Here is a 12,112-nt window from a genome sequence, read left to right as displayed (position 1 = left end):
AAAGTTATAATCTAGTCCAAATATCGTTTCAATAAAACTCTCCTATTCTGAGTGTTCTTTGTTCTTCTTTCCACTGATGGTAGCTTCCTTAGTTGGACTGTTATTTTCCTTTGCCTGTAAAACTCTATTTACCATCAGCAGGTATCTGCTCTTAAGGTCCCTCAGGAAGCTGAGAATAGGACAAAGACTGTAACTCTTCCACTGAAATATTAGGAGGCAATTTCTCTATTAACAGGTCTCCCAAAATGTAATCTCAAGCACACTGAGCTCATCAGTACAACTCCTCTGGAAGTGCTCTAAGACAGGAAAGATGAAATAGGCGTCCTACGACCAGCTGTTCACTTCACTCAACAAGTATCTATTTCGTTTTCAGCCATATTTGTTCTACCACAGTAATTCTACTGAGTATTTTATTTAGGGAATTATGTTTCAATTCCTTTCTTATCCTGCAATTTTCCTTTTCAACCACTTTATTTTTTCTTTTTCAAATTTTTATTTAAATTCTAGTTAGATAACATATAGTGTAATATTGGTGTCTGCAGTAAAATTTAGTGATTCATCACTTATATATAACACCCAATGCTCATCATAACAAGTGCCCTCCTTAATATCCATCACCCATTTAGCCCATCCCCCACCCACTTCCCTTCATTAATCTTCTTCAGTTCTTTCATTAACACATTTCCTGCTGAATCCATTGAGAATACTTATTAAGACTTTTAGGGTTTTTTGTTCAGAAATTATTTTTTTTAAGATTTTATTTATTTATTTGACAGAGAGAGAGAGAGTACAAGCAGGGGGAGTAGTAGAGGGAGAGGGAGAACCTTCTCTCTCCCCGCTGAGAAGGGAGCCCGACCCGAGCTAGATCTCAGGACCCTGGGATCAAACCCTGAGCCAAAGGCAGACGGTCAACCAACTGAGCCACCCAGGCGCCCCTAGAAATTATTTTTTACCAACGGTCAACTATTCAGCTAAGCAAGCTTGACAACTGTTGATTTTTCTCAAATACATGAAGATTCTTGATGCCCACTTCATTTATAAATGAAGGTCTATACCAGGAGTCCACAACATCTTCAATTTGATGGCACATTCAGAAAATGAAAATATTTTTATAGCATACTGGGAAGGCAATCTGGGAGTGTGTATATGACATTTTGTAAAAACTGCATTATATCTTCATTGTAAAATTAAACTTTTTAAACAAGAAACTAAGTTTAGATGAACATAACTTGCATATTAGGCTTTCTGCTTAAAATAACTACATACAACTCCCGATTAAAATTTTTAACATTTTCTTAATATTCTATATAGCAAGCATCACGGAGAACCTTTATTAGCACAAGTGGTAGCAAATGGCAAAAGAGGAGGCTTTGCTCTAAAAAGCTGAAAACTTCTTTTTCACTATTAACCAGCATTCCAACTACTTGACCTCTTTAAATTGTACTTCAAGAATGCTAAAGTTCTTTAAATCTAACAGCTTCTCCTTTTCTTCTCCTGAAAACTATGTTAATTCCTTTTGATGATATAAATAAGTTTTGAATACAAATGAATTTTTTAGGGGCACCTGGCTGGCTCAGTCCCTGAGCATCTTCCTTTGGCTCAGGGCGTGATCCCAGGGTGCTGGGATCCAGCCCCACATCAGGCTCCCTGCTCTGCTGGGAGCCTGCTTCTCCTGCTCCCACTCCCCCTGCTTGTGCTCCCTCTCTCGCTGGCTGTCTCTCTGTCAAATAAATAAATAAAATCTTTTTTAAAAAATGAATTTTTTATATCAAGTATTTCAATATAGTGTTCTAAGGCTCTGTCACAGGCATATGCTGAATTTGCTCTACAAGTATTATTAATTCATCCTTGGGATTCAAATGATACCAATTAAATGTCACTTCTAAAACTACTTTAACTTCACTCTCCCAAAGCGGAATTATTACTGTGAATCCATAAACTTTGTCAGTACATGTTAATATATTTTCCACATAATCACTGCACTTCTAAGTTAATTCAGGTGCTCAAAATGTCAGTTAAGAATACTATTTATTGAAGCCTATAACTGTACTTCAACAAATCTGCAAAGTAAAAACCATTCATATGGAATAATTTGAAATTTTCTTTTAGCCTATAAATCTTCCTTTAGACTGTCAATACACTTCATTACTGAAATAGCTAACCACATCTCTTCACCTAAAGCTGAAAAGAAGGTACTACAGTAGCTTAGACTTCATTAGGTTCACCATTTTTATGACTTCATTTAACACGGAACTCAGAACTACAAGCAAATTTTAATATACAGGAGCTTCTCTGTGAATAAGACAACTTTTTACTTAGAATATCAGGGGTTCTTTTTTATATTGAACTGAATGTACAGCCTAAACCTTCCTGTTATTACCAGTCCCAAACTTCCACTGTTTTCATAATATCTTGTATGTCTCAAGATATTCTCTTGAACACTTCAGTTCTGAAACTTCTTTGCCAAGCAAATAACGTCCTTTCAAGCGTTTTTCTTCAAGGATTTTATACAGCTTTCTGAGGCCCATTACCAACATTTATGGATTCATATCTGCAACAAACATCTTCTTCATTAAATAACCTTCTGAATTAGTACTGTCTTCCATGTCTTCAACAAATCTTAAACATATCTTTTTTTTTTTTAAAGATTTTATTTATTTACCTGACAGAGATAGAGACAGCCAGCGGGAGAGGGAACACAAGCAGGGGGAGTGGGAGAGGAAGAAGCAGGATCATAGCAGAGGAGCCTGATGTGGGGCTCGATCCCATAATGCCGGGATCACGCCCTGAGCCGAAGGCAGACGCTCAACCGCTGTGCCACCCAGGCGCCCCAAACATATCTTCTAATAGAATAATTGAAAATTACCTTACCAATCCCAAACACAGTGTTCCATACAGGCAGGAAAAAAGAGCAAATTTGGCACACTAGTGAAGTATCTGGGCTTTACTAATTGTGCAATCCTGTAACTAGCTTCTTGAGCTCAATCTGATGATCACAATCTCTTAAAAGAATTTTGTTCCCCAGGTGCCTGGGTGGTTCAGTCGGTTAAGCGTCTACCTTCAGCTCAGGTGCCGGTCCCAGGGTTCTGGGATGGAGCCCTGAGTAGGGCTCCCTGCTCAGCGGGAGTCTACTTCTTTTCCCTCTCCTTCTGCCCCTCCCCACCCAGCTCATGTTCTCTCTCTCTCTCTAATAAATAAAATCTTAAAAAAAGAGAGAATTGTTATTTTGTGCTCAAAGATGATTTCAAAAGTTCAAACTTCTTTTTTTTGTAAAATAGCTGTTTTATGAAAAGGTACCAGAGTATTTTGTTTGACACCCCTATTTCATTTGATTTAGCCCATAAAGAATTATGGAAACACCATATAATTCTGAGATAATTCTTTACTGTAGAGCCTAATTATTGATGAAATATTTAGTGTTATGTTTAACTCACAAATCAGATGACTTTACAGCTTTAATCAATAAATTAGACATTACAGTGGGAAAGTAAATATCTGCAGAAATTAAATTTGAATATAAAATACTTAAAAAATAAAGTACTTGAAATACTGTAAATCCTTCATTCATTGGGAAACGTTTCTTGTCAATTTTTTAGTTTGTCTAAATTCTTATTTTTTTAACAAATCTTATCCCAAAAAACTTCCTTAATGAAAAAGACTAAACAAAAATAGTATACTGAAAAATTTTCAGTTAGTTTAATAATTAAAATTTCTAAAGTAGGCAAAATATACTTGTAATCAAAAATATATTTAAATGAGCTTCTGAAGTTACAAAGGCCTATATTTCCCTTATTAAATCAATGGAATTGTATTATGTTCAATTATTATTTTTAGATATAAGCACTAGTATAAATTCTAAAAACAAACATATTATGAAATTCTATCATAATCGGGGTTTGACAAATTGTCACATCAAAAGGCCATAATAAATAAATAATTAAAAATTAAATAAGAAGCAAGAAAATTAACAAAATTTACTGTTTTCTGTTAGAAAATACTGGTAAGATTTAGTTGACAATCATGCTCTTTTCTGTTAGCAATAAAATAATTGTGAAAATTAAGACAAAAATGAAAGAATTTTGGGGTGCCAGGGTGGCACAGTCAGTTAAGCATCCGACTCTTGATCTCAGCTCAGGTCTTGATCTCAGGGTTGTGAGCGCAAGCCCCGCGTGGAGAAGAAAGAAAAGAAAAGAAAAGAAAAAAGAAAAGAAAAGAAAAGAAAAGAAAAGAAAAGAAAAGAAAAGAAAAGAAAAGAAAGAAAAAAGAAAGAGAAAGGAAGAAAGAGAAGTTTACATACACAAACGCATATAACTTTCCCAATTATTAAATGATATGCACATACAAAATTAAAATAATAATTAGATAGGAAATTATTTAACAGGAAAGTCAGGAAGAAGTACTAGATAATACAGCCTCAGAACAACTCTGTCTGACCATGTTTACTATACATAGCCATCCATGTTACTGTACTGCGATTTGTCCTGCATAAACGGACCACCCAGACCTGCACCTAGGCAGGCAAGCTAAAGAATGCTGTTTGTGAGACTTGTGCTGCTGAGTGATCTCGAGCCTAATTAGTTGACATTAGCTAGCCTCCAGGTCAGAACTGGCCCTTCTGGTCTAGACACCAAGAGCTATAAATTTTGCCTTGCATCCCCTCTGGCTCCAGCCTGGGCTGGCCCCCCCAGAACAGAATCCGAGAGGAGAGGCAAGCACACATGGCCCAGGCTCCTCGAAGATGTAAAGACATTAACACAGAAATGCCGCTCGCTCCAAACCACAAAGAGGCAAACAAATGTTTAACTTCACACCCGGTCATTTGCCCTACAAAAACCACCCACATGGGGATGATCAGATGGAAGTCTCACCTGAGGGGAAGATGCTCTGCCCAGGCCTCTCAACCAGGACCCCAGCCAGGCTGTCTCCACAGGGCTTCCCCAGCTAATGAGGTTGGATGTTGTAAGTAAGTTTGACTAATTCTTTCTTATTCTCCTATACTGCTTGCTATTGCCCTCATCTATGCATAGATTTCCCTTTTCTTCTATGTCCACCAGGCTTTTTACTTTATAATATCAATAAAGTGTTTTTTTCCCCTTGGAAACTGAGAGTATGGCTGCTGTGAATCATTTCCTTAGAAGAGATACTTAAGTAGTTTACAAAAGGATCACCATATAGAATAAGGCTCAAATATAATTTCACCTATTATAAATCTTTGAATGTTTCATAAAATGCTTTTATATGTTTGAAAACTATAAAAAATATGCAGCCATCAAAATCTTGCCTTATAATCCATATCACTATGCTACAGCACAAATTGGAAGCCACTAACTTTGCTCCAGCTAACTCTTGCCAGTAGTGCATATGGATCCAGTGTTACCAGATCTTCCAATTTTTCCAAAGATGAAGAAACTGCACCATGTAGTCTTCCATTTAATAGCAATATCCAAGACCCCTCTACATGCCAAAAGTGGGCCTGCAGGCCTTTCAATCTACAACTTCTTCTGCTGTAGACAGATCGGTACTGGCAGCTGGTGTGAGTATCCATAGTAATTTTTAAAGTCCATACCCATTTACAAATCATTCTTTGAGTGAAATACTTGGGTACATTTTTGTAGGAACACTAGGAGTGAGTGATGGCAAAAAACTAGGAATATGCTAACAAATGGCGTTTCCTTTAAAGAAGCGTACACACGACACAGAGTGGTTGGCTGGAACACCTACTTTAATTAGAGCAGTAGCAAGTGAATTACTCTGAGAATGGAGCACATCTCCCTTTACCCCCATTTCTGAGTCTGCTGTGTCAACTCACACTAGACCGGAGCATTACTCCACTTTTCTCTATGGCTTCGATAATAATGCGAGAAGCACGCACACAAGAAATCTGCTTTCCCAAGCTGCCGAATTGTGAGTATAACCTATGAAGCCAGAGTGGGGCACTGACCCAGTTCCTCCAGTCCATCTACAAGCAGTATCAACTATAGGCTTTACCAGTCCAATTATTTAAGGGCTGGTTTAATGGTCTAGTGTGAAAATTATTATGTTTAACCAGAGCCAAGACTAAATGAAAGATAAGCCATCTTTTTCATGAAGGCAGGCCAAGGAAGTATTTTCATGCACTACCAACATTTTCCTCAAAATAATTCTCTAGTTTTACACATAGTTTCATTTTCAAGAATTAATCTTACCAAAAAAACCAGCATTCCTCAGACTTATATACAAGGATAGTCATTCTTTTTATATATGATAATATTTAAGATACATAATATACAATATTTATAATGATAAAGAGTTGAAAACAAACTACGTGTCCAACAACGGTAAAAAAAAGTTAAATAATAAACTATGTTACATCCATAAAACAGAGCACTATGTAGCCATTAAGAACATACTTGCAATTTATCAAGTGAAAAAGCAAGTTAAATTCTAATTTTACACAATAAATGTGTATTTGCATGTGTATAAATACATATTCTATATAAAGAGACATACGTATACATGCACACATATACATATATACACATATATATACATATAGGTATACATATGCATACATATACATATTCTATATTTTTAAAGGTCTGGAGCAATGTATACCAAAATATTAGCAGTTATCCCACAACTGCAGATGGTTTTTTTTTTTTTTTTTTTAAAGATTTTATTTATTTACCTGACAGAGAAAGACAGCCAGCGAGAGAGGGAACACAAGCAGGGGGAGTGGGAGAGGAAGAAGCAGGCTCATAGAGGAAGAGCCTGATGTGGGGCTCGATCCCAGATTGCCGGGATCACGCCCTGAGCCGAAGGCAGACGCTTAACTGCTGTGCCACCCAGGCGCCCCTGCAGATGGTTTTTTATTTTCTTCTTTTACTTTCCTATATGTTCCAAATTTTCTATAAGAACATGTGTTACTTTTAGCAATCAAGGGGGGAAAGTAAACGAAAAAAAGGGGAAAGGTTGGTTGTTGTTGTTTGTTTTTTTTTTTACTGAACAACCAAAGCTACATTTTTTTATACTCTAGAACAAGAGTTAGCAAACTTTTTCTCTAAAGAGCCAGACAGTAAATATTCTAGGCCTCATGGCATATTGTCTCTGTTGCAACTACCAAGTCAGACATTGTGGTGCAAATGTCACAAATAATACTTAAATCAGCATGGCAATGTTCCAGTAAGACTACAGACAATGAAATCCAGACTTACGTAAATTTCATAAAATTTTTTCTTTTGATTTTTTTCTTGGCCACTTAAAAATGTAAAAACCATTTAGCTCATCGTACAAAAACAAGCAGCAAGTCAAATGTGACCCACCACAAATTTGCCAACTACTGCTACAGAACATAGACAAAATGGTCTAAGACTGGAAAATGTCCAATGCTACTGGCATTAACAACTACAGCTATTTTTTTAATCACAATAATACAGTGATAAAACACCTAATAAGAAAAAAAAAACTAATAAGAATACAACTTCTTAGTAAAACCTTTTTGATATATTACTTGCAAAATGGACTTTGTGATACCTGAATGAGTAAGCTTACTATACAGGCTTAGTAATATTAGCCAATTAAATGTTAAGAGATTATCTCCTAAAATTAGGAATTAGGTTTTGAAAAAAATTCACCTTAAATGATTTTATTTGACATCAATTAGATAGTAGGAAAGCTGTCTACTGCAGGCACTTTTTGTGCCTTTTAGTTCATGGCAATAGAAATACACCAATAAAATTCAAGATTTAAATTAGGCCAAATACAGGAAAATTAAGACAAATTGTATCCCATGTTAACTAAGAAGGGATAACTCTTTAATTACCTAGCTTTTATATCATACTCTACTTCACTCTGTCAGATTAGAAATTCATCTCCAGAGTACATTTTTCTACTTGAAATGGTATCATCTTCTAAAGAATGGACAACCTAACTCCTGTTTCATAGAAAGCTGGGTTTCAATGGATTAGCTCAGAGATGTCTTTGCTCCTAAAACCTTTAACTAATGCTGGGGTGCCTGGGTGGCTCAGTCAGTTAAGCCTCAGACTGTTGATTTCTGCTCAGGTAGGATCTCATGGTTCCTGTGATGGAGCCCTGAGTCAGGCTCCCTGCTCAGACAGAGTCTACTTGATATTCTCTCCCTCTGCTCCTCTGCCCCTCTGCCTCTCTGCCCCTTTCCCCACACACGTTCTCGCTCTCAGACAAAACTTAAAACAAACAAACAAACAAAAAACACCTTTAACTAAGGTAATGAAATTAATACCTACTGTTACCATGGTAACTGACTCGCCTAATTGCTTGAGGGCTAAACTGAATAAAGTATTCCAACCTTCTTAAAAAGCATTAAAAAAAAAAAACCAATACTGGTAAGTTAAATGATACCTACAGATAACTATTTCAGGGCCTGGAAAAAATGATTAGTAAGTAGTGCAATGTTTAATTGTTAGGCAATTATCTTGTTTAATGTGAACAAATTTTCACCTACTACTTAAAATGGTTCACCTCTATTTTGTTCAAAATATGTAAAGGCTAATCTGTATGATTATGTTGTCAAAAATCAAGAATATTTATAATGACTCTGAAATTTGCTAACAAAATGTCATGAAAGAGTAGATCAGCTATAATTTTAATTTCTCACTTTGGGTATTTATGCAAATTTTATAAATATCCATTGAATTTCACCATATTTTCTGAGGAAGAAAACTCTTATCACCATCGCTACATAACAAAGGAAAGTGTATCAAAAAGGAAAACTAATGACAAAGACCAGCTAATTTTGCAAAAGTTAGCAGACAACACTAGTATTAAAAATTATACTATGAAGAGGCAGAGAAGTAGAATGGAAAGAAATCTGGACTTAGAGTCAGAAAACCTAGGCTCCCATGTTGCTGTGTGTCAAGAAAAATTATCCAAAAGTAAAAGACAAAGAGAAGGCAGTATGTCCTTTCAATATCATATAGGAGCACAATCCTACCCAAAAATTACTTCGTTAGAGAATACACTTTTATAAGACTTGTTATTTACTAACAAAAACTGAGACTCTGTGAAGTTACTTGTTAACTTGTAAATTTTTGTCTAGTAAAGATACGACCAACTTCTGTCTAGTAGAAATGTCATCTCAAAGGCTATGGTTTTTATTGCTCTGTAGGGACAGCTTTGTATCTAACCTTCCAAAATTATTTCTCCAATATGTGTATGTAATGGTTAAATTTACGTGTCAACCTAACTAGGCTAAGGGGTTACCTGCCCAGAGCTAGTTAAACACTATTTCTAGGTGTGTCTGGGAGGGTGTTTCCAGAGGAAATTAGCATTTGAATAGGTACTTTGTAAAGACTGCCCTCACCAACAAGGGTGGACATCATCCAATCCGCTGAGTCTCAAAAAAAAAAAAAAAAAAAAAAAAAGGCAGAGGGAGGGCAAATTGGCTCTCCATTTGAGCTGAGAGACTTCATCTTCTCTTGCCCTCCCACATCAGCACTCTTCAGTTCTTGGACTTTCAGACTAGGAGGAGAACTTAGATCACTGGCTCCTCTGGTTCCTAGGCCTTCAAGTTTGGACTGGAATTACATGACTGGTTTTCCTGGACCTCCAGCTTGGAACGGCAGACTGTGGAACTTCTCAGCCTCCATAATTGCATGAGTCAATCCCTCATAATAAATCCTTTCTATGTATCTATATATATCCTACTGGTTCTGTTTTTCTGAAGAACCCTAATATACTATATAATCTTTGTTCCCGTTTGAACCAATTTTACCTCCTGCTAGTTCCGTCATTGATGAACTGAATAAATGTGACATATGCTCATTCCGTATTTGTATGAGAATCAGTCTTTAATATTTTGGAAAATTACACTTTGGTACTTTGCTACTTAGTATCCATGTGACCTTGGACAAGTCACTTTACTTTTGTTTTCATTTCCTCATCTGTAAAATGGGATTAAATTCCTATTATATTACTTGCCTTATTATATTACATTATTATTTTTTTTAAGATTTTATTTATTTATTTGACAGAGAGAGAGAGCATAAGCAGAGGGGAGATGGACAGAGGGAAGCAGACTCCCCGCTGAGCAGGGAGCCCAATGCGGGGCTTGATTCCAGGACCCCAGGATCATGACCCTAGCTGAAGGCAGACACTTAACCTACTGAGCCACCCAGGTGCCCCTATATTACATTATGATTATATATTATATAACTTGCCTTACTGACCAAGGCATTAATATAAACAGTGATAAACAGGATGTTACATCTTTTAATCTACAGTTATACATAAGTTGGTATATTGATAGTTTTAGCTAGGATGCAACAGAAAGTTACTCAAATCAGAGGTCTGAAAGCTATCAGCAGAAGGGAGAGGGAAAGGGACAAAAGCAGGGAACGAATGTGTTTTGTTTTACAGAACCAGCAGTTTGACCAAGGAGATACTCAGAGAGATGGTTTCAGCTGATGGCCCCTTGTTAGGTATTTCATGAGATAACTTCTTATGTGAGCCAGTTTGAGCCCTTTTGGACTGGATGAGGACCTGAGCAGAAGCCCCAAGCTGTCCTGAAGTTATCCGCAGTTCATTATAGTACTAAGATCTCCTCCTATGGGAAGGGCTTTCCCCCATTTTTTGAACATACGATGTATACGCTAGCATGCTGACATGTTAGGCATAAACAGGTGAACCAAAGTGCCTAGGTAAGAATATGTGTAAGTTCCTTAATGTAAATGCAAGCTCCCTGCCTCCACCCCCAAATACACTGAATAAAAGCTTCCTATACCAACCCCACAGGGAGACAGTGCTTTGAGAGTTATCTCCCTGTCTCCTTACTTGTAAGAGGTAATAAAAAGTTCTTTGCTTTCAACACTTTCTTGTGTTGTGTTCAATTTTTTTAAGATTTATTTATTTATTTTAGAGAGAGAGAGAGAGAGCATGAGTAGGGGGAAAGTAGAGGAACAGAGGGAGGGGGAGATGAACCTTCAGCAGACTCCCTGCTGAGCACAGACCCCGACACAGGGGCTGGATCCCAGGACCCTAAGATCATGACCTGAGCTGAAACCAAGAGTCAGACACTTAACTGAGCTACCCAGGCGTTCTGTTCAATTTAATGCACCCCAAGCAGCGAACCCCTTGAGCTCTGTTACAACAGAATCTATGATAGATCTTTTACTGCTATTATACCTCATTCCCTGTAATGTATGAGAGGAATCAAGAAGAGATATCAAATTCATACCAACTAGACAGAGTATATAAATTTATCAAAAATTAATTAAGCACTGAAGTGCTTTATCAGTAGAATGTTCTTTTAAATGATAAACTCAAATAGACAGAAAATGGATTCATTTATCCAAGATTTCATTCTTACCCATCGACCTGTCTCAAGGAGTATTTTAAATGATAAACTCAAATAGACAGAAAATGGATTCATTTATCCAAGAAGATTTCATTCTTACCCATCGACCTGTCCCAAGGAGTACTGAATTTCAACATGAATCCATTTTTTTCTCTGTAGCTATACTGTACAAACTATATTTAGGAGGTTTCCAAATACAATCTAAATTACAACAGTAATAGCCGTATACTCATCTAACTTTCTGTGTATGTTGAAAATAATAAGAATGAATTTTTTAAAAGTGTCAATGACTTATAAGTCGTAAGATGGAATTAATAAGTGTTTTCAAATAACAACACAGCTTATAAAACCAAAGCAGCTTAAATGCTTCAGCAATTCAATTTGGTTATCAATGTCCTAATTTTGGTTAGATTCTGTGGGTTTTACCTGTACGGTTATGTTCTTTTTACTGAGAGGCAGCTTCTAGTCAAAAAGTCTTTCAGGGGGCGCCTGGGTGGCACAGTGGTTAAGCGTCTGCCTTCGGCTCAGTGCGTGATCCCGGTGATCTGGGATCGAGCCCCACATCAGGCTCTTCTGCTATGAGCCTGCTTCTTCCTCTCCCACTGCCCCTGCTTGTGTTCCTTCTCTCGCTGGCTGTCTCTATCTCTGTCGAATAAATAAATAAAATCTTAAAAAAAAAAAAAAAGTCTTTCAAATTTAATCAACAATACAATGAAATTTAAAAATTCATTGGGTTTGCATAAAACTTCTGAAAGAAAACAGGCAGTTAACTCTTGGACATCAGTCTTAGCAATATTTTTG

General features: G+C 36.7%; 1 protein-coding gene across 1 annotated transcript in view; it reads right to left on the bottom strand.

The window, feature by feature from the left end:
• WRN (WRN RecQ like helicase) overlaps positions 1 to 11,861 on the bottom strand; it is a 129,401-nt gene extending 117,540 nt beyond the window's left edge. Inside the window, exon 1 of the mRNA XM_040643285.1 lies at positions 11,738 to 11,861. The gene's annotated coding sequence lies outside the window, so the exon portion shown is untranslated. The remainder of the gene's footprint in view (positions 1 to 11,737) is intronic.
• Between the last annotated feature and the right edge of the window lie 251 nt (positions 11,862 to 12,112).

This window comes from Ursus maritimus, unplaced genomic scaffold (assembly GCF_017311325.1).
Source record: "Ursus maritimus isolate PB19 unplaced genomic scaffold, ASM1731132v1 scaffold_28, whole genome shotgun sequence".
In the NCBI taxonomy this organism is placed as follows: Eukaryota; Metazoa; Chordata; class Mammalia; order Carnivora; family Ursidae; genus Ursus; species Ursus maritimus.
The sequence above is the reverse complement of the archived record's forward strand: the minus strand, read 5'-3'. Positions and strand labels throughout refer to the sequence as shown.